The following is a 20,876-nucleotide window of genomic DNA, read 5'->3' as shown; positions in this document are numbered from 1 at the left end:
CTCTCCTAAAGTCCCATATATAAGGTATTAACTCCCATTCTCTCATTAAATCTTATATTTAAGGAAAATTTGTTTCTCATTATAAATTTGTGCTAATTAAATCTACAGAATTAATTTTAATAGTATAATCTTAATATTTTGAAAAATAATTAACCCAAAAAACCGTTTTTTTCTACCTTGTGGTGGGTAAGCAATTCAACCATTTAGGTCAAATGGGTTAACTAATGGTACCATAATTAAATACTAAAATTAAAAAATAGAAGCAGATAAAGTATAAAAACACAAGAAAATAAAAAAAAAGAATTGGGCATATCTCTAATATTATATATACATTGTACTAAACAAAAAAAAGTATGATATGTAATTGTGTTATTGTAATATATATATACAATTACATGTACAAATATATATAATTATATATATATATACCAAGAACCTACATTGTAGGGGCCGATTCCAAATTACCTCCCTTAAACTTTCTAACACAATTTCAAGTAGATCACCTTTATTAGAATCCTCTAACAAGAGACATGTAAATGTTCAAAATACCCATGCAACTACTATTGAGGCTGGTTTCTACGAAAAAAAAGTGTGGGTCTCAGAGTTGTTGTGACTCCCACTTCTATTAGAGATGCAAGAGAAATCTTTATATATCATCCATAATAGAAGTTACCATTGTTGTCAAAAATGAGAAATCCTACGTTGCCATTAATTCCATCCAACGCTCCATCAAAGTTTAGTTTTACTAAAGGGAATATTGTCTTGACCCAAGTGCAAGGAGAGGGGGTCTAAGCTAGTAGACATAAAAAAAAATATCGATTAATGAGGGTAAATCTTTATCGCTTACAATAACATCAATATAGATATTAACAATAAACGATTGACAATTGATCGAATGTTTTGTGTTCCGTCACAGTCTTGCATATAGCTTTCCAAATAGTACAGATATTTATAGTACCGTGGGTAGATATTGATAAATGTGTTGAGTCTATCGAGTAAAAAACCAATGTAAGAACCAACCATTTAATGATCCTCCACCAACTTAGTGATTGAGCATGTGAAAAATAGATGAATAATACACTCTATACCAACTCCACAAAGAGTTCAGGTAGGGTTAATACCCCTTGAAAATCTAGTGATAACCTCGGTAACAAGAAAATCTCCCACCAAATATCCCCATAAAAATAGATGAATTCATGGGGGTAAATTTTTAACTTGCCAAAAAGATTTCAATGGAATTTGCCCAAAATCTAAACATGAAGTTGGCAGTTGTTCAAGCTGGCCTATCAAAAACTTATAGGCCAATGCTACTCCACTTCCATTGAATGAATAGGCATATCTATTTATACCCTCATCATCAATGTATTCCATTAACCTGAAATTTACCCATGAACTAATGGATGGGTTTATAAAATATGAAACTTTACACATAAAACATGATGACGGAGAATCACATATCAAGGTAGGTTCTTTCCGGTATGATAGTCAAGGGTCATTATAACCCAGTAAATGGACCATCCATTACCTATAACATATCTAGCGACAACATTGTTTGAGAGGAGATATGCATTTAAGCATGCTTGACCAAGTGATAAATTGATGAGCACTGGATTTAACATTCTAGAAACCTGTTGAACCATGTAAAAATTTAAAAGGTAAGAACCTATACTCATAATTGCATAGGGGAGGTTAAGAATCTCCAATACAATTTAAATAGTAATGCCTAATTGTTAAGGTGATAGTCTTTGAATCCAAACCATGACAGTTTTGCACACAAATAAGGCCTTGAATATATATGATAACCATTTCCTTCATAACCCCACCAAAATCTTCTTGTAACTTGAGTAAGTTGATCACAGTAACTTTGGGGAAGCAACTTAGTAGCCATAACAAAAGAAGGGATGATATTATACTCTGTATGACAACTGTTCAACCTGCATGAATAACAATTCCCCTTTCCATCCTTACATGCGAGATTTAATTTTGTCCGAAATTTTGAAAAATTCCTCCTCTCTATGTACCTCAAGTTTCTTGAAAATTACACCCAAGATATACCACTTGGTCTACCATAGGTTTCACTCCCAAGAAATTTGTCATCCATTGCCCCCCCCACCCCCCATCTACCCATAAACACTTATACTGAAATAAATAGAGGGTTTATTGTGGCTCACTTGTTGACCCGACCAGACCAGCCACTAAAATAATCAAGCATCATTTAACAATGGCAATTTCATGTAAAGAGGCCCCACCAAAGATAAGAATGTTGTCTACATACATTGTGTGATTGATACTCACACTACCAACTCCCAATTGAACACCATGAAGCCTTCTATTTTGAAGTTCTTTGAATAACATCCTAGATAAAGCATTGCCTCTAAGGATAAAAATACGGAGATAAAGGGTGCCATTGCCTTAAACCCTTTTGTGGAATAAGCTTAGTGGTTGTCACCCCATTTAATTAGCAATATGGAAAAAAAATAAGTTGCTACATATTAAAAATAATCTGGCAAAATTGTTCACTAAAACCCCATAACTTGAGAACATGTAGTTAAAAATTCTACTTAATACGATCATAAGATTTAGATAAATCAATTTTCATAATGGAATATCTAACAGTTGTTTGCCTAGAGTGAATGCGTTTTGCAAATGAGAGATAAGCCAAGGAAGCAAATTAAGACTTCAATCAGGTAGTAATAATCTTTGTCAAAATTTTGTATGTGACATTAGTTAAGACAATGGGTCAGTAGTCACTAGCTAATTCAACACCTTCATTTTTTGGTAGAGGTGAGCATAGTTCGGTTAAAATTAAAATATATATATATATATCAAAATTTCAATTTTGGTTATTTTGGTTTGGTTAGTTCAAGTTTCAGTTCTTAGGATTCGGTTTTTATAAGTATGTTTCCGGTTTTAATTATGCATTTTAGAAGTTCGGTTAACCCCCAAAAACCAAACTTTTATGTGTCATAAGTTTGTTAAGTACATTGTGTAATGTGTATATATAATATGTGTAATACTTAATAGTTTTTAAGGGCAAACAAGGAAATGAAAAACTTTGCCCCAAGCCCCTAAATCGAGAAATCACATAATGATGAAATGACCAAAGACACAAAACAAAAATAAAGGGTAATTTGAATTCAATCCACCTCAGATTCATATTGTCAGGGGGAATCCCAATTCACAGGGGGATGTTGTTTATAGGGGTGGTTATAAATATATTTGGGGAATTAGTTTATGAATTTTGAGGTGGAATTGGGAGTAAAAAGACTAAAAGCAGTAAAAGTCTAAAGCTCTATACCTAAGTTAGAAAGTTAACCATGACCGAACCTATTGAATCTCAAAATACAACATGTGTTATAATCATGTTCGGCGAACTGAACCTTCTTCTCTGGTGAACCTCTTTTCTTTTGTGAACTATAATTTTTTCAAGTAATACCATTTTCATTCATATTTTCTTTTTTGTTTTTTCTTTCCATCTATATATACTTTACCACTTGCTAGTCGTCAATTTTCTTTTTTTGGTTCAAAAACAAAAATCCTTCCTTTCTATCACCACTATAACTTTGCAAGTTTGTGACTCTATTTAGTCTTGATTTTTTTTTATTTATATGATTCTTTGGGCCTTTGAGATTCAAGCCTATTTGAACCGTAGTTACTTAATTTTATTATAAAAAAAAGAAATAAAAAAATAACCAAATATCATGCCTCCATTATTTTAGTTTTAACCAAAATAATTGGAAAAAATCAGTTTGGTTTGTTTTGTCTTCTAGAAGTTTGGTTTCAAGTTTAGAAAATTGGTTATTAAAATTTCATTTTATTTGGTTTAGTTTTGAACTAAGCAAACCAAATTCTCATCCCTATTTTTTGATATAAGAACAATGTGAGTACCATTATTTTTTTTATCTCGAAGGGATGAGAAAATATATGTTTTATAAATTGAACAAGTTTAGAGCCAACATCATCCCAACATCTTTAATAAAATATTGTTGAAATACCATCCGAACCTAGGGTTTTAGTAGGCCTATAGCAAAGAAGTACAGTCCTCACCTTATCAGTCGAAGGAATAACACAAAATAGTATTATCAACTGGAGTAATATCATGGGGAGCAAACTCAGCCATAAGTCCATAACATGATGGATTTAGAAGTACACAAATCAACATAATATGAAATAAGAGAATAGATTGTTCAATTAGACTTAGTCAAACATCCAATTGTTGTTTAAAAAAGGGCATCTTTCAACCACATGATGTTGTTCTTCCTCTTGTTTCTTCATTAAAATCAAAGAGGTTGACTTGCATGTATCCAATTACAACTAGATCTTTGATGCCAATAGAAGTATTCCAACTTGATAATAGTACTTAATTCTCTTTAGAGATGTTTTTCTTCTTCCAATATAAGGGTTGTACAACCCAAACTCTAAAGTGATTCAATCAAGAGAAAAGCTCATTCCATTGTTGACTTAGTAAGTGTTTGGCATCGATATTGTTTCCTTAGAGTCAGTTTCTCAAAAAAATGATGTTCTACATGTGAGGTGTATTGCCCCGTTTTCTCAAAAAAGTAGTGCTTATTTTTTTGTCTGGCATTGGTGTTTCCACTTATGACATTTTTTGGAGAAATAATACTACCATTTGTTTGGTACCCATGCTTATGCTTTATAGTTGTTTTTAGCATTGGTGCCTATTATCTAATGCTTCTAATGAATACGTATTCTCTTACATCACAGTTGAATTCAGAACCGACAATGGAGAATGTCCATACTCCTTCTGGGAAAAAGAGAAAAAAAAACTATGAGAAAAACTAATAAACAAACAGAAGAGAAACAAAAGATCCATTACAAACCGTTGATGACACACCAGTTGGACCTCTGTGGCATTTGAGAACACACTAGTTTGACCTCCAACCTTTGGCGATGAGAAAACAGCAGCTCGACCTCCGATGACTGAGGACACACCAATTGGACCTTCATTGTCGACTGAGAATGTAAGCCACAAGACCCTACAAATGGAAAATCTAACATTAAATGCCACATTGGGTCCATGTTATGTTACCATTATTAGCAAAGACTACAAAAATGAGAGAATGACTCATTCGACGTTTCCTCATTCCATGCCTTCCCAATATCCAAGGCGCGATTGTTTTCTTCCTGTTTTTCAAAAACTGGAACCAAATATTGAACATTTTTTATGACATGGCACAATTTTCTAAGATCAATGCCAAACACTACTAAATGACCATGTGTGTGAAGTGCCCAATTGCACAACGATTCTTTACAAGGTGTACATTTGAAATGAAATCTCCCCTTCCTTGAAATCCAAACCTCATGCACTTTATCATTAAGACCCTATATATAGATGAGTCCAATCTGACTCAAAACAACATGGTTCTCTTTTACCTCTTTATATCTGCATAGTATGTAAAATTATAGGACTATGGTTTAACCCCCAATTGCATGCAGGTGCTTGACCAATGCCATAGAGAAAAAAAAAAAGAAAAACCCAACAATGGTTATATTACTAAAACATGATCAATTCTCTCCAAGATAAGCTCATGATCATGTCGTTTGTTAGATTAAGTGAATCATGGTCCTTGAAACCCTATATCAACCAAATTATAATAGGAGTCTAATCCATTAGTATCAATCGCAATAACTAGACAACCTCCGTCCTTTTCATATAAAGAACAAATGGCATTTAAGTCCCCCATTAATATCCAAGGATGCGCATTTGATATCCCTAAACTCTGAATTTTTGTCCATATAAATTCCCTATTGAAACGGTTTGAGTGGTCATATACAAAGAGCACAAACCATACAAAATGCACTAGTGAATTTAGTACATCCACAACAATAATATGAGATGAAGAGTATGGTGTGGACATTGATAAAGAAGAAGATCATAACAACCGTAAACTACCACTTAATCCCATAAATGGCACAATGTGGTGATTATATGTATTTAATGAACAGAGTAATCTCTCAGACATAGAAATATTAGTACATCTAGTCCATGTTTGGTTCAACTCTCATTTTTTTTCTCTCTTGCCCAAGATGAAATTCTAAAATGGACAATAATAGGTAAAATGAGAAAATATTGCTATGAACCAAACACTTTTTTCCTAAAAAATGAGTTCTTTTCAAAACAACGAGTGCCTTACATTGCTTCTTTTCATTCTTAAAAAAATTGTGTTAGCAGTAATAAACCACCAACCTAGGTCTCCAATATCATCAACATAGATGTCTACCGGTAGGGCTGTCAATTGGACTAGATTTGGTCATATCTAGTCCAATCCAATATTGGTCCATTTACAAATAGGCTGAACTAAATCCATAGAAACCAAGTTGTAGACATCCCATTTTTGTGCTCTTCAGTATTTTTGCAGCACTTTGAGCTTCAAGCATGCTTTAGCTAATCTCGCAGTTGACTTGGGGGTATTTTTAGAAATTTACAAAAGTTGGGGCCTCAAGGATCCAAAACCATAGGTACGTAGATCCCAAAAAACCAAACCCAATGATACCAATATCACCCCAATCTGACACTGTTTACCTCTTCATCTTTAGACCCAAAGCCGGAACTGATTCCAATCATCCGATTGGAGTAATTTTGACCCAAAATCGCATTTTACACCAAATCAGAAATCCAAAACTATAGGTACGTAGAGCCTGAAAATCCAAATCCAACGCCACCAAGATCACCCAAATCCAACACCGTTTACCCCTTCATCTTTAGACCCAAAGTCGGAACCGATTCCGATCGTCCGATCGGAGTCATTTTGACCCAAAACCATATTTTACACTAAATTAGAAATCCAAAACTATAAGTACATGGAGCCTGAAAATCCAAATCCAACGACACCAAGATCACCCAAATCCAACATCGTTTACCCCTTCATCCTGAGACTCGAACCTGAAATCAATTCAAATCGGCCGATCGGAGTCATTTTAAACCTAATCCTAATTTCACATCAAATCCAAAATCCGAGACCATAGGTACGTAGATCCTGAAAATCCAAACCCAATGACACCAAGATCACCCAAATCCAATACCGTTTACCCCTTCATCTTTAGACCCAAAGCCGGAACCGATTTCGATTCCGATCGTCCGATCGGAGTCATTTTGACCCAAAACCACATTTTACATCAAATCAGAAATCCAAAACTATAGGTACGTAGACCCTGAAAATCTAAATCCAATGACACCAAGATCACCCAAATCCAACACCGTTTACCCCTTCATCCTGAGACCCGAAGTTGAAACTGATTCTAATCGTCTTATCAGAGTCATTTTAAACCTAATCCTCATTTCACATAAAATCCAAAACCCGAGATCATAGGTACGTAGATCCCAAAAATCCAAATCCAACAACACCAAGATCACCCGAATCCGACACCGCTACCCTTCATCCCAAGACCCGAAACCGGAAACGGTTCCGATCATCCGATCGGGATAATCTCTTATCCTAAATCCTAATTATGGGAATAAAAAGTATCATATTTTTATCCCCAAATATTCATTATTTTACATTAAATTAGCACTTAATTGGACTCATTACTCTTGTATTTCGATTCAAGGCAAGCAAAAAGGTGACAGAAGGAAAACAAGGCTAATCGGACGATTTTGCACAGTTTTGGCACCGCTCAGTAATCTAAAAATAACTCTCACATCCGCACTCCGATTGGGATGATTAAAGATGCATTAAAAAGATAAGGGAGAACTCCACAACTTTCATGTTCTGGGTTTTGACATATTCGGTCTGAATCGATGTCAAAATCGGGCCCAAAGTCGGAGCAAATTTGTAGAGAAGCTCAACCCATAGCTGAATCCCAATTCGCAGAAGAGCCTTGTAGCAGCCGAATTTATTGAAGAAGCCCAACTCGAATTCAAGAATAAAAACTCCCATCAGATTTAAATTTCAAATGTAATTCTAGAAGGATAAGAGGATTGAGATTACTAGATAAGAGAGGTTACTAGATAAGAGATAGGATAGGATTAGATCAAAACTGATTAGGACTTTCTATTTTTGAGGATAATCTCCTAAGAGGAGTTGGAGAGAGCCCCTCCTCCTAAAGCTATATAAAGGGGGTGGCGGACCAGCTTTAGGCATCGATCAATCAATCAAGAAATCAAGCAAACAAGCAGTCCATCCATCTCGGAAGAAAAGCAAGAAGGAGGAAACAACCATGAGCGACTGAGCTTTTCTTTTCTAATTCAAGGATGATTGTTGATTCGATTGTGTCATCGTGAGGTTATGTGTTTAATTTAATTTTTTGCTTTTAATTCAAGTATTCATTGATTCTTGTGCATGTTCTTATGGAAATTAATATTGATTAGTCTGACAAATTAATTAATGTTGATCTTCCTACTGCTATCCATGATTCAATGATCTGTAATTGTCACGAATAATGGTACAAGTAGCAATTAGGTTAATATCTTTTTGGGTCAATTGTTCGTGACAACCTTTGACCAATGTATTGGCATGTTTTAACCTAAAGGGAATCAACGGAACAAGATTCGATAATTGCAGCTAACTCAACTATTGTTATTTTGGTTTAACTGTTTTCACAAAGGTTATTGCTATCATTAATTGATATGGAATGCAATCGTACCCAGTCGATTAATGATAAGTGTTGATCGAATGCTGGGTTTGGTCAACTAATTCAGGAAAACACGAGGTTTATTATGGCTATCCTAATAAATCCTAAGGTTAAATACTTGAATTGCAAGACTGCTGAATTTACCTATGATCGATGACCAATTGACTCTATCCGAACCCTTGGATCAGAATTTGATAAGACTAAATTTTCTTTGTTAATTGTTATTTGCTATTTTGTGTTAATTGTTATTTTAGAAATTTAATCATTCGAATTTCCCACTCATTGCGCATTCGGCTGAGAAATTACTAGCTCCCTGTGGGATTCGACCTGGTACCACTGTTACTACAAATTTATTGTAAGGTGGGACTAGAATTAATTTTGAGGGCTTTGATAACCCATCACCTAACCCCCATAAAATCTGAAATCCAACCTTATAGATGGATAGAGCTCGAAATTTTGAGTCCAACGGTACTAAGATCGTCCAATTTCGACACTGTTAACCCCTCCATCTTGAGACCCAAAGATAAACTCGATTCGGGCCCTCCGTTTAGAATCCTCTTCACAATAACTTCGAACCTAGGGCATTACCAAAACCTCCCCTCAGCCTCTAGAAACATCTTAAAAATCTAAGATTTGACCAGCTATGGCTTTCAATCAATCAAACCAATTACCTAAACTTGGAATGTCCAGTTTAGGTAAATTGGAGAAATCTTTCACTCTTTGTCTTGATTGATTGAGAGAATCTCTCACAAAGTTGTCTTGGCAGTCCATTCTCTCAATCAATTTCCCTCCAAAAACCATTCAAACATCAGCCATTGATCTCCCTTATCTTCCATCTCAGCCCTCCATTCCCCTCTCAAAAAATCTATAAATAGCACCCCTTTCCCACATCCAAAACCCACAAAAAAGCCTAAAGATCCTACACTCACTAATGTAGAGAATACCCCTTTACATCCCGAATAGTCCCAAGCTCCCCCACCACGTCCAAGACATGTCTTCACTCTCCCTCTCCCTATCCCAAACTTCTTAAGCCTGAAGATGCTATTCTCGTACTCTTGCCCTTGCCCCAATCCAATTTGAAGCAAGAAAACTTACTCGGATTGTAGTCGTATTCATGAAAAGGAAGCTGAAGCTTGTCCGAATTCTACGAAATGGTGTACGGAGCCTGCAGATTTTCAGCAACATTTCACATTTATCGGGCAACATTCCACATTCAAAGATAATCATCGATGAGTGTTTGGAACAAGAAGAGTTCTGTGGCGAGAAGAATCTATTCGACGCTGTCTTATGTTTCTATGTCTATGAAAGCTTCCACTGCACTTATTACTGAAAATTTTTAGATTTTATTATCATGAGCATGACAATTAATTCGGTCTGCATCCTCTAGGTTAGTTCCTCGCATTAATGAGTGGTTTTGATCATCTCTCTCCTTCTGTCTACTTTACAACTTCCTTTGGTATTTGTCATAATTAATCTATAATGGGCAGATCTCCATACTCAAGTTTTTTTAGTTTAACTTTCTTAGGTACCGATATTTTTCTTAGTTTCTCCATTGGAGAGGTTAAAAGCAACATAGGATCTTCTCATCACATCATATTAGTGATTAATTTATTTTGTATTTTTACATTGCATGGTCCCATTATTCTCATCCTTTTCTTTAAATACTTTTAGTCTCAATGCTTTCCTGACGACATCTTTTCAATATTTCAAGTTTTTTTTTTCTGTTTTATTTTCTCAGCAGCTCAATCACTTTAGCGTTTTTTATACAAGATCACTACTTGTTAACTTTGCTTGACATTAGTGAAGCCCAATAGTTCTCTTTCTTTTTCTCTCTTACGTGCATTCTCCTTTAGTTAAGTGCATTGATCATCATAAGTACTATTGGATAGCGAGCCATTTAATTCATTTACTAGGTTTTGGTTACATTGATAATTGCCTCATGTCCCTTTTCAAATTAATGTTTGATTATCTTGCTCTCTTTGGTTTTCTTTTTATAGTTAACATGTAATCTTTCTTCGAATGTTCCATTTAGATGTAAGTTCATTTTTTAGTTGATAATCACTGATTTTCTGTAGTTAATTTTTCTTCTTTTTTGTCTTTAATTATTTGCTTTTCCTAGTCATTAATTGATAGTTTTTTTTTTTGTTTATGAAAATTAGTGTGTGGTAATCTTTTTATTTCAAGCCCAAAAATCGAAAAATCTTCTTTGGAACATTGGTAAAGTAGAGGCCGGTTCAACCAGGCGTGTGTGGGATGCCTAACACCTCCCTGCACTGTACCTTGGTCCCCGGAACCAAAGAATCTCATCCCCATTGGGCAACGAGTCACCAAGAAAACAAAATGTTTTTCTTGAAAAATCTTGGGTTTTTCCTAAATTCCCAATTCGAAAAATTTAGGTGGCGACTCCAAAATCCATACCCAAATCTATCCCTCTCTCCGGGTCGTGAAGACACACAAGTACAATCTAGTCCAAATAAAATGCAAATGGACCAGATTGGGTCCAATCCAATTCAAATTGAATCAAACACCAAAATAACATGAAAAATCCATAAGATATATAAAAAAAACTACAAAAACCTACTAAAATCCAATTAAAATGCAAATGAACCAAATTGGGTCCAATTCAATCCAAAGTGAATGAATAAAATCACCTTTGTAAAAGTACTTTGATAAAAGTGTTTTTGTAAAAGTGCTTTCATAAAAGTACTTTTGTAAAAGTACTTTGATAATTCATAAAAGTACTTTGATAAAAATACTTTCATAAAAGTGTATTCGTAACAGTACTTTTGTAAAAGTGCTTTCGTAAAAAGTACTTTTTTAAAAGTGCTTTCATAAAAGTACTTTTGTAAAAGTGATTTCATATAAGTATTTTTGTAAAAGTACTTTTCATAAAATTACTTTTATAAAAGTTCTTTTGTAAAACTGCTTTCATGTAAAAAGTACTTTTGTAAAAGTACTTTGCTTTCATAAAAGTAATTTTCATAAAATTACTTTTATAAAAGTGCTTTTCAAGAAAATGTTTTCATAAAAGTGTTTTTATGCCAGTGGTAACCACTGGCATAGAGTTTCTTTAAAAATGGAAATGGGCAAGATGGGGCATGATTATTTTCATGCTACAGGCTACCCCAATTTTTTTTGCTTTGGGCTGATTTTTCATTCTGAAAAGAATGAGGCCAATGGCAAGAATTTTGTAACCAAACGCTTTAATATTATTTGTTCTTGAATGAGCAAGAATTAAAAAAAAAAAATGAGGCCCTGAGCAACGAACCAAATATGGCCCTAGTTTTCATTACAAAAGCAAGCTCTAGTTTCTCTTCCCGTGGGAGTTTGGAAATATGATGAATTGCCAAAAAACTCCCTCCACCTTTGCAATTCCAAAACAATAGCTTCATGGTGTGGGTGGTGGCAATTGCAGGCTTGCCACCTCAGCCCCAGTTGTAGGTGTTAAATTCAATTGCATTGGACACACTAACCATGCTCTTCTCTTCAAAGTGGAAAGTGAATTTAAGTGCCAGATAAAAAATTAACTTTGAGATCAGAAGCTAAAGAACCTCTCTTCCTTGTAAGAGGAGATATATATAGTTGTCATAATATCCCCCTCTATAATGCTTTTCAATATTCAAATAAGCATTTATTTTGGGCCAAGGCCACATCATTAAGCACTTATTGGTGTTTGGGAAATAAGCCCAAAATAAGGGTTTATTTTTTAAGCCCAAATTTCTAGATTTTTTTAAGTGCTTAAACAATAAGCACTTATTCGATTTTTTTCTACCAAAACTGTTCCGAGTAACAAAACTAAAACTAGAAGTGGGAATGCCAATATTAAGCTTGTCTAATATATATGGCGGGTGTGCTACCACTACCACCAATTAAGGAAGCACAAATGCCTCCCACAAATGTATGTTAAATAGCCATTCCAACTTTGATTGTGCAAACTCAGTAGAAGACTCCTGATTTGAGGGCATTACTATCGTCTATAACAATGGTAACTTTGCTCTCCACATTAGATCATCTAGTATGATGTGGTTGTTCATTAACCACTACTGTCAATTTTTCATTTAATTGATAATGGATAAACATTTGTGGCTGTTGATTGGACTTCGACATCAGTAGCAACCGTCAGTGGAGGGTCTGTCACTGCTTGCTCTTCACGATCACTAGCATTTGGACCTTGCATCGTTGATCGATGCTCATCAAGATAATATCTATTAGGGAGGGACGACGATATATCAAGCCACTTCGAAACTTTTCATAATTGATGCCCAAGAGAAGATGGATCCTTTGACTCTTCTCTTGATCACCATCTGAATCTCATTAGTTTCTCCTTCAAAAGATTATGCTAATCCTCTTCTTTTCATAGCCTCCAATAGATATCAAAGGAGTGAGATTCCATAAATCCCTCTATTTGAGGCTTCTTGTTATATTCAGGCATTTGTGCAATACAAATCTAGTGCTGGAAAGTGGAATATAAGTTCGGATTACCTTTCATAAATTTGAGCCTAATACCCACCTCATAGCCCTTGTAGTCATACATTGAGAATTTCTTCGAACTTCTATTTTTATTCATGGGGAGATTTTCCAATTAAATAACTGCAAAGGTTGTAAGGTGGGTCTAAGGACCAATTTTACGAGGTGGAAATCCGATTTCCTAGGAATGAATACCACACGACGTATAAATTTGCCAAAAGACAGGTTGAAAATGACCTAAATTGGTTTATCTTCTTTATCTGGTTTCTCATTTGGGTCTATAGTATCATACTTGTAGGATTTATACTTGCTTTGTTTTTCGACCTAAGAGTATGAGGGGTGGAGTTGGTAAAAAAATCCAACCACTCCTAACCACAAAGGTTGTGGTTAGTTTGGAAGAAAAGGTAGGAATCCATTCCTTTCCCTACCTTTTTGTTTCAAACTAAACACAACTAAAATAGTTATTGGTTAGCCAAAGAAAAAGGCGGTTTTCTAGCAACTATAGTTATTTTATTTAACATATATGTAGGAAATCTTGTTGTGGTATCAATTTTATTTATTAGAGAATGACCATCCCATGCTAAGTATAGAACTAGTATTTTGATAATTTTTTTTTACATCCATTATTTATGTTGTAAACTTATGTTATTCTTTTATTTGATATTTTTTTTATATAGAATTGTTATTTAATGTAAGAGACAGAACAAATTTAATTTCTAAATAATAACCCATTTTACGAAGTTTTAAAAAAACCCATTGTATGATCCTACATATTTGAAATGGTTTTTTTTTTATTTTAGTGGAGTTTGAGAGTGGAGGTAACTATCACTTGAAGTTCATAACTTTTTAAATAGAATAAGTAGAGACCTGATAAAGAATGATAATATTTTAGAGTGGAAATAACCACCCTTTTGATACTCTTTTTTGTTAGAAAAAATCTCTTTTGTTTGAGGGTTTTGTTTTAATACAGTTATAAACTATTTTAAAATTTGAACAAAACAAAGTTCAAATACCTGTTGTCATTGAATAGGTTCACATGTTTTCCCTCCTGTTGTTGAACAAGTTCTCCCTCTTGTTTTTATACAAGTTGTTATGACTTTTCTTACTCGTTTAAGTTATGCATGACTGATGATAATACTCTATAAGGTTTATCTTGGCTACTTTTTCCTTCCACATCAAGGTCTACCCATGCAAAGAATTTTGATGTATCCTTTGTGGAAGACAGTTGGTTAAGTCCTATGAAGTAAAACTCACTAAGAAATTGAACTTTACATCTTCATCATATTTAGTCAAAATTTAGTGTAGTTTTGGATGGGATCAAGTATTTATGAAGAGCCCATGGCCTTTTGAAAATGGCTTGATCATCATGTAAATGGTTATTCCCCACAAGAGACATGAGAGTTATAAACTGCCGCATGTTGATCTATGGATTCATTTGGTTGACCTCCCAGTGAATTATGTAAATGTCAATGTTTCCATGCATATTGGATCTCAAATAGGACATTCTTATAGTTGGGATGCTTGGGAAACTTCCAAATGGAGTTAATTTGTTCATTTGATGGACATGGTGGATTTTATGGTGCCTCTCATACAAGAAGTGTCTTATACTCTACTAAATAGTGAAACTATCAAGATTCGAGTACAATACGAAAGACTACCACAATATTGTTCCTTGTGTGCAAACATTGACCATGATTTATTGGGATGTCATTTACGACATAGGCTTCTAAATGCTATAGACTATTGCACTAATAAAGTATTGTTGATGAGGTTTAATGAATGGGATGTTGATAGACTTATGGTTTTATACAGTTTAAAGATAAACATCCAATTAAACCCAACACATATATTACCAATATAAGATATAAAATTTGGAAACCAAGTACAATAAATTCAGAATTAATACAATTGCCATGATATGCAACTAGACCCATATAATACAACACACTAATTATAAAAACCGAAGGGCTCATGTACAAGATAGTCGTACACAAGTTGGGGCCTCAAAGTGGGGGAATGCAACAAAGGTAATGGACAAGGGAGCAATATATATGAGAGATTTTACATCAACAAGAACATGATCTAGTGGAGGGATGTCTCCATTCTTTGTAATCTCTAAAGGAGTCCCATTCAAAAGCATTTTCTAGCTTTAGTGATGCCCATCCATTGGGGTTAAAGATATCCCTCTCTCAAAACTTTGCCATCTGATGTTTTCTTTCGAACCCAAGAAATTGTTTTCTTAAGACCATGCACGAAAGAGCCTCCTTAAGTGATCTTTTCTCATTCATGAACATTGATGTTGACATCATTTTGGACCATGATTTTAAAGTCAGTTTGGTTGCTTAAATTGATCAAGATAAGGGTTACAAATAGGTGCCCTGTATTTTGGGGATAAATGACAAATTGATTTTGATTTGTACCAACCCATTGACACCCCTAAATTCTAGTATGACTTAATCAAACAAATATTGCTTTATTGTTTAGATTAAAATAAAAGTAACATCATATCTCTTCCATAAGTGTAACTCCTCTCTTTCTTGGTGTTGGAATCACATATGGGAAGACCTCAAGGAAAATGGTCCTAAATTTACTAAACCATTGAATGTTGTTTCATTAATCATGGAGTTCTAGTTCCAACCTAAATGACCTCGCATTGACGTTGTGCCAAATTAGGTAATCGATTCAAATCATGGTGATTATGATGAGCCACAATTAGGTATTCTTAACTACACCTGAATTCTTTTTGATGTTTGACAAGATATTAGAGTATAAAATCCATTTATCCTAACTATATATGTAAATGGATCTCTATCCTAGGGCTAGAGATCCATAAATCCCAACCACTATATGTAGACTATCTACCTAGGGCTGAAGCGTGGGGATGGGTAAGAAAAAAAAAGTTAACAATTTTGATGGTTATAACAAAATGTGGTCAACTGACTTCCAAGTTGTACCACAAATCCCAACCACTATATGTGGATTACCTATGTAGGACTGAAGCATGGGGATGGGTAAGAAAAAATGTGGTTAACAATTTCAATGGAAGTCCTAACAAATTAGACAAGCTAGCAACAAATGCAACGATATGGACCTATTGGAGCTCAAGTTTGAGATTTCTTATGTCAGAATGTTTACTTGACAGATTGATCTATTCACTTGGATGGAACATGCATATCCAAGTAGAAAAGCTTGGACACAAATGGTGGTGAAGCTAGTTATTCCAAGTTATTTATTGATTTGAGTTTTTTCCTTTGTGATAACTCTAATTATGAATGTTTATATTTTTTTGTGTGATAATGCTTATAGAGACATAGGAATGGCTTCAGGGGGGATAATTGTGATAAAGCCTATTGGAGGGACCCAACATTACAAAAGCTATTGTTGGACCTATGTATTGATGAAGTGACTACCCATGGAAGGAAAAGGGATCATTGAGGAAAGAATCTTGGACACAAATACAAAAGAAGTTAATGAAAAGGATTCAACAGATTTTTTTTTTCATAAAAACAATTAAAGAATGAGTTTGATTATTTGAAGAGAATATCAATTATGGGTGATGAGAAGAGAAAAGAGGAAGTTGGAGGGAGAGACGGAGAACTCCATGACTGAAGCTCCTAAGATGTCCTCCAACACCGATAATCCCCCCTCCTCCGATGGTGCTTAATCAACCACCGCGCAGTGGTCCCCCCTTCTTCGCACTTTCTCTGTAACAGAGAATGATCGGAGACGAATAGTCGTTGTGGGGTACTCTGTTTCACCAAGAGGAAGATGAACAGTAGTTCGTCGGTAGAAAGCGAAGATGTAACTGTGCTGCGAAGATGATGAACAATGCTCTGGTCATCGCCGTTGGTATTTCCTGTGTTCGTTGTCGAGAAGATGATGAATAGTGCTGCAAAACACAAAACACAAAAGAAGAAATAGAAGAAGAGAGGAGAGGGAGGAAGGGAGTGGTTAAGAAGGTGGTGCGACCCCGATTCCACGGTTTTGGGATCTGTCATCCCATATCTCTATTTCCCTTAAAACAAACAAGAGAAAAGGGAATATTTTTGGAATATTCCCTTTTTCTCATCCCCATCCCACAAACCAAACGAAACCTAAAGGTAATTAATCTAAAATTTTGTTATTGATAGGTAATATCTTTGTATGTAGGATCTAATAGGTTGGTTTGCTTGTTTATATGGTAGCAAGCTTACCCAAATGCAAAAGTATTTAGGTATGTAGGGTTGCTATTTGTTGATGAGTATAAAGCATTGTTTGATGGAGCCTGTTCAATAGGAGAAGTTGGCTGGACTTCGTTGGCGAATAGGTCGGGACCACCTCTTACAAGGCCTTGAACTCAAATACAATAGACATTTGAAGAGTTTATAGGTCTAAGTGAACAACCCTCTAAGAGGCAAAATAGGGGCATTAGTGAGATTGATATTAAGATAGATAAGCTTCTTAACATTCTGATTGTTGAGGATGGCGACTGTAGAAGATTGTAAACAAAAAATGAAATTGGATGAACAACCACAACTCCTCAATACTACAAGGCTTCAATTATCTTCATGGAAAACTCGAAAGTTAAGGAGTAAATTCGTTGGTGTGGAACTTGTGACACATTTGACAAGGAGGTAATGAAAATGTGGATATCACAATATGGTAAGTGGATGAGCCTCTCATGAGAGTCGTCTGTCGGATTCAATTGTATTTGGACTTGATGTTTTTGTTGAACAAATGGGTGGAACTCTTTTTTTAATTTGTTTGGGATGATATGTTTGCTTCTATGACTTTATATAGTTGGACATATGCAATATGCTTTTTGGGTTTTTCTGATATTTTGGACATGCTATATATGATATTATTTTGTGGCACTCGATGATTCGATATAATTGATATTTTGGTATTTCTCTTCGAAATGCTTGAAGATTTGCTTTTAGATTAATCTCAATGTAGAATGTAAACCACCATGTACCCAATAAATATGTTGATACCTATGATAAATAGTTTGGGTATGATTATCATCCTATATTGGTATATAAAAAGAAATTACGGAGACGTATTCCAAGGATGTTAGATTGTAAATTTACACTACTCGATTATATCTATACACAATAGCTATTAAATGGAAATGATAAACAAACCATCGAGGTGATGAGGATGTCTGTTGACGCATATGTATGGATATGTTGCAATTTTTGAAATTGCGGATGGTTGCATGATAGTTGATACATATCAGTAGAGGAGAAGATGACTACGCTTTTTTTGTTTTTAATCCATAATGAAAGGTCCCCTATTATGAATAGACAATTCCGGCACTCCAATCAAACATTGCATAGATACTTCCATCAAGTATTAACTGCTATGATGGAATTTGCATAATAGATTATCCACCCAACTACATTTGACCCAAACCCAAACATCCCAAGGCACCACAAACGACAATAACAAGTATTCAAGGTAAATAATTGACAATGTCACATAGGTTTCATAATTTTGATTAGGATAGGGGTTTAGCTCAAAATGAGTTTTATTTATTTGTTGTTGAAGAGTGGTGTTGATAATTTAGATGAAACACTTGTTCATATTGTAGTACCCTCGGAGAAACAAAAAGCATATCGAGGAAGATGAGAGAAAGAATGTTTCCAAAATGTGCTAATTGTTTGTGATTTTAATATAGTGTTTACATATTTTTATGCCGATTGGGAAGGAACATTACATGACGCCAGGGTTTTACATGAGGTTGCACACAACCATGACAAAAACTTTGCAAAGCTAAGAAATATAATTGAAAGATTGTTTATTGTCCAAAAAGCTCGATTTCTAATTCTTAAATAGATGACACCTCTTCGTGTCCAACAAGACATTGTCATTGCATGCTTCGCTATCTACAACTATCTGAGAAGGGAATCAACTATTGAGGGACACCTAATATGCAAATTTCTAATGAAAAATGTAGAGAAAGTAGAGATAGAATAGCATGACAATTGAGGGACACCTCATGGGCAAGTTGATGCACAGTTTATAGCCTCATTGTGAGAGAAAATTGCACAATAATTATTACAATTGCTTATTCATTTGCAGTGTATTGTTATGGTTATGTATGTGAACAAATTTTTTATGTAAGGAAAAATGGTTGTTAAGCATTCTCCAATCATGTGTGTATGCGGGGATGACTATATGAAACTTTACAAGGCTAAAATAGATGAAAATCAAGAAAGAGTTTTTTTGCGTTGCTCACTACGGGAAAAACATATACACTATTTTTGTTGGACTAATGAACTAATTGCCGACCTAGTGATAGATCTTAGGGAGTCCAATCAACCCACTTCATAGTTGTAGAAACCCCGAACATTGCAACCGCTCAAGGAAGAAATGGCACTTGGATGTTGCGCGCATCTCTTATATGCAATGTCAACTAAATTGTTATTTATCGTCGCCTTTTTGTTTATTATTGTTGTAGCAATTATATAGGGTAGTTGTGAAACATATGAACATGTGACATTTGGTCAGGATAATTATATGTACGACATACAAACTTGTAGAATATGGCAATTACTTTAATATGTGTAAACTTATGGACAACCATATTATAATCATTGGATGTGTAGGTACTTTACTTTAGAATGATATGAATTTCTAAAACTTTTTAAGATATTATTTTGCTAATTATTATCATGGATTCGTTGAATTTACTTCTATTTTCAACATTATTTTATTTTCTAATAATTTATTTTCAATATTTAAAATTTTCAAGTGGAATTCTTAGAAAGTATACATATTTTCGATTTTATTCTTATTTTAATCAATTGACTGAATTGAATAAGTTATTTTTTATTTTTAAGCAATATTATTTTGAATTGAATAATTTATTTTTTTATTTTTTATGATTTTTTGTATTAATTATTAATCATTTTATTTTATTACTATTGATTATTTTAATATTTTTTATTATGTATTAGTAATTTTTATTTGTTTGAATTATTAATTAATTATTGATTTTATTAATTTTTATTAATTATTTTAATATTAGTTATTAGTTATTAATTATTGACACTATTAATTATTAATAAGTGTTATTTATTTTAATATTTTTATTAGTTGTTAATTATTTGTTTAATTTATAATTATTAAATATTAATTTCATTAATTTTTATTAATTAATTTAATATTTATTAGTGTTAATTATATCAATATTTTTGTTAGTTATTGTTTTTTATTTATGTTTATTTATTAATTGTTAATTATTTTATTTTTATTAATTATTAAATATTATTTTGAATTTGATAAACTATTTTATATTAAATAGTGCAAATTGAACTTAAAATTACCAAATAGTCCTTTGTAGGGGTAAAGTAGTAAAACCAAGGAATCTCAGATGTTGAAGGTTTGATCCAACATAAACAACCTTGTCTATTCAGAGCCTCTAAAGAGTAAAAAAAACTTCTATGCCTATTTTCATATTTCACCCTTTTAATGTCTTTTTAACTTTTTAGACTTTAACCCCACCTTAACCTCTTCAAAGTAGGGATTCTTCCTTTTGCCAAGCTAACCTCACACTGAAGAACTAAGCGCAATGGTTGCCTTAGAGTAGGGGGTAAGTCGTGAAGCCAAATAGCGTGGTTCAATCATTCACCATGTGGCCCTTGACAAAGGTTTGGGAAAATCATTGACGACTCATGTTCAACCAACCCACAACCAACATCTACATTAATAGACCACCCTATTGACCAATCAAAGCCAACCTCAGCCTCACATCCCTCATGAGACTTCGGATCTCTTGCCCACAAGAACTCTGCCCATGTCTACCCACAACACAATACCCTTGTGCATTGGGA

This window comes from Nelumbo nucifera, chromosome 8 (genome assembly GCF_055504915.1).
Source record: "Nelumbo nucifera cultivar China Antique chromosome 8, China Antique-T2T, whole genome shotgun sequence".
NCBI classification, from domain to species: domain Eukaryota; kingdom Viridiplantae; phylum Streptophyta; class Magnoliopsida; order Proteales; family Nelumbonaceae; genus Nelumbo; species Nelumbo nucifera.
Note: the sequence above shows the minus strand (reverse complement) of the source record.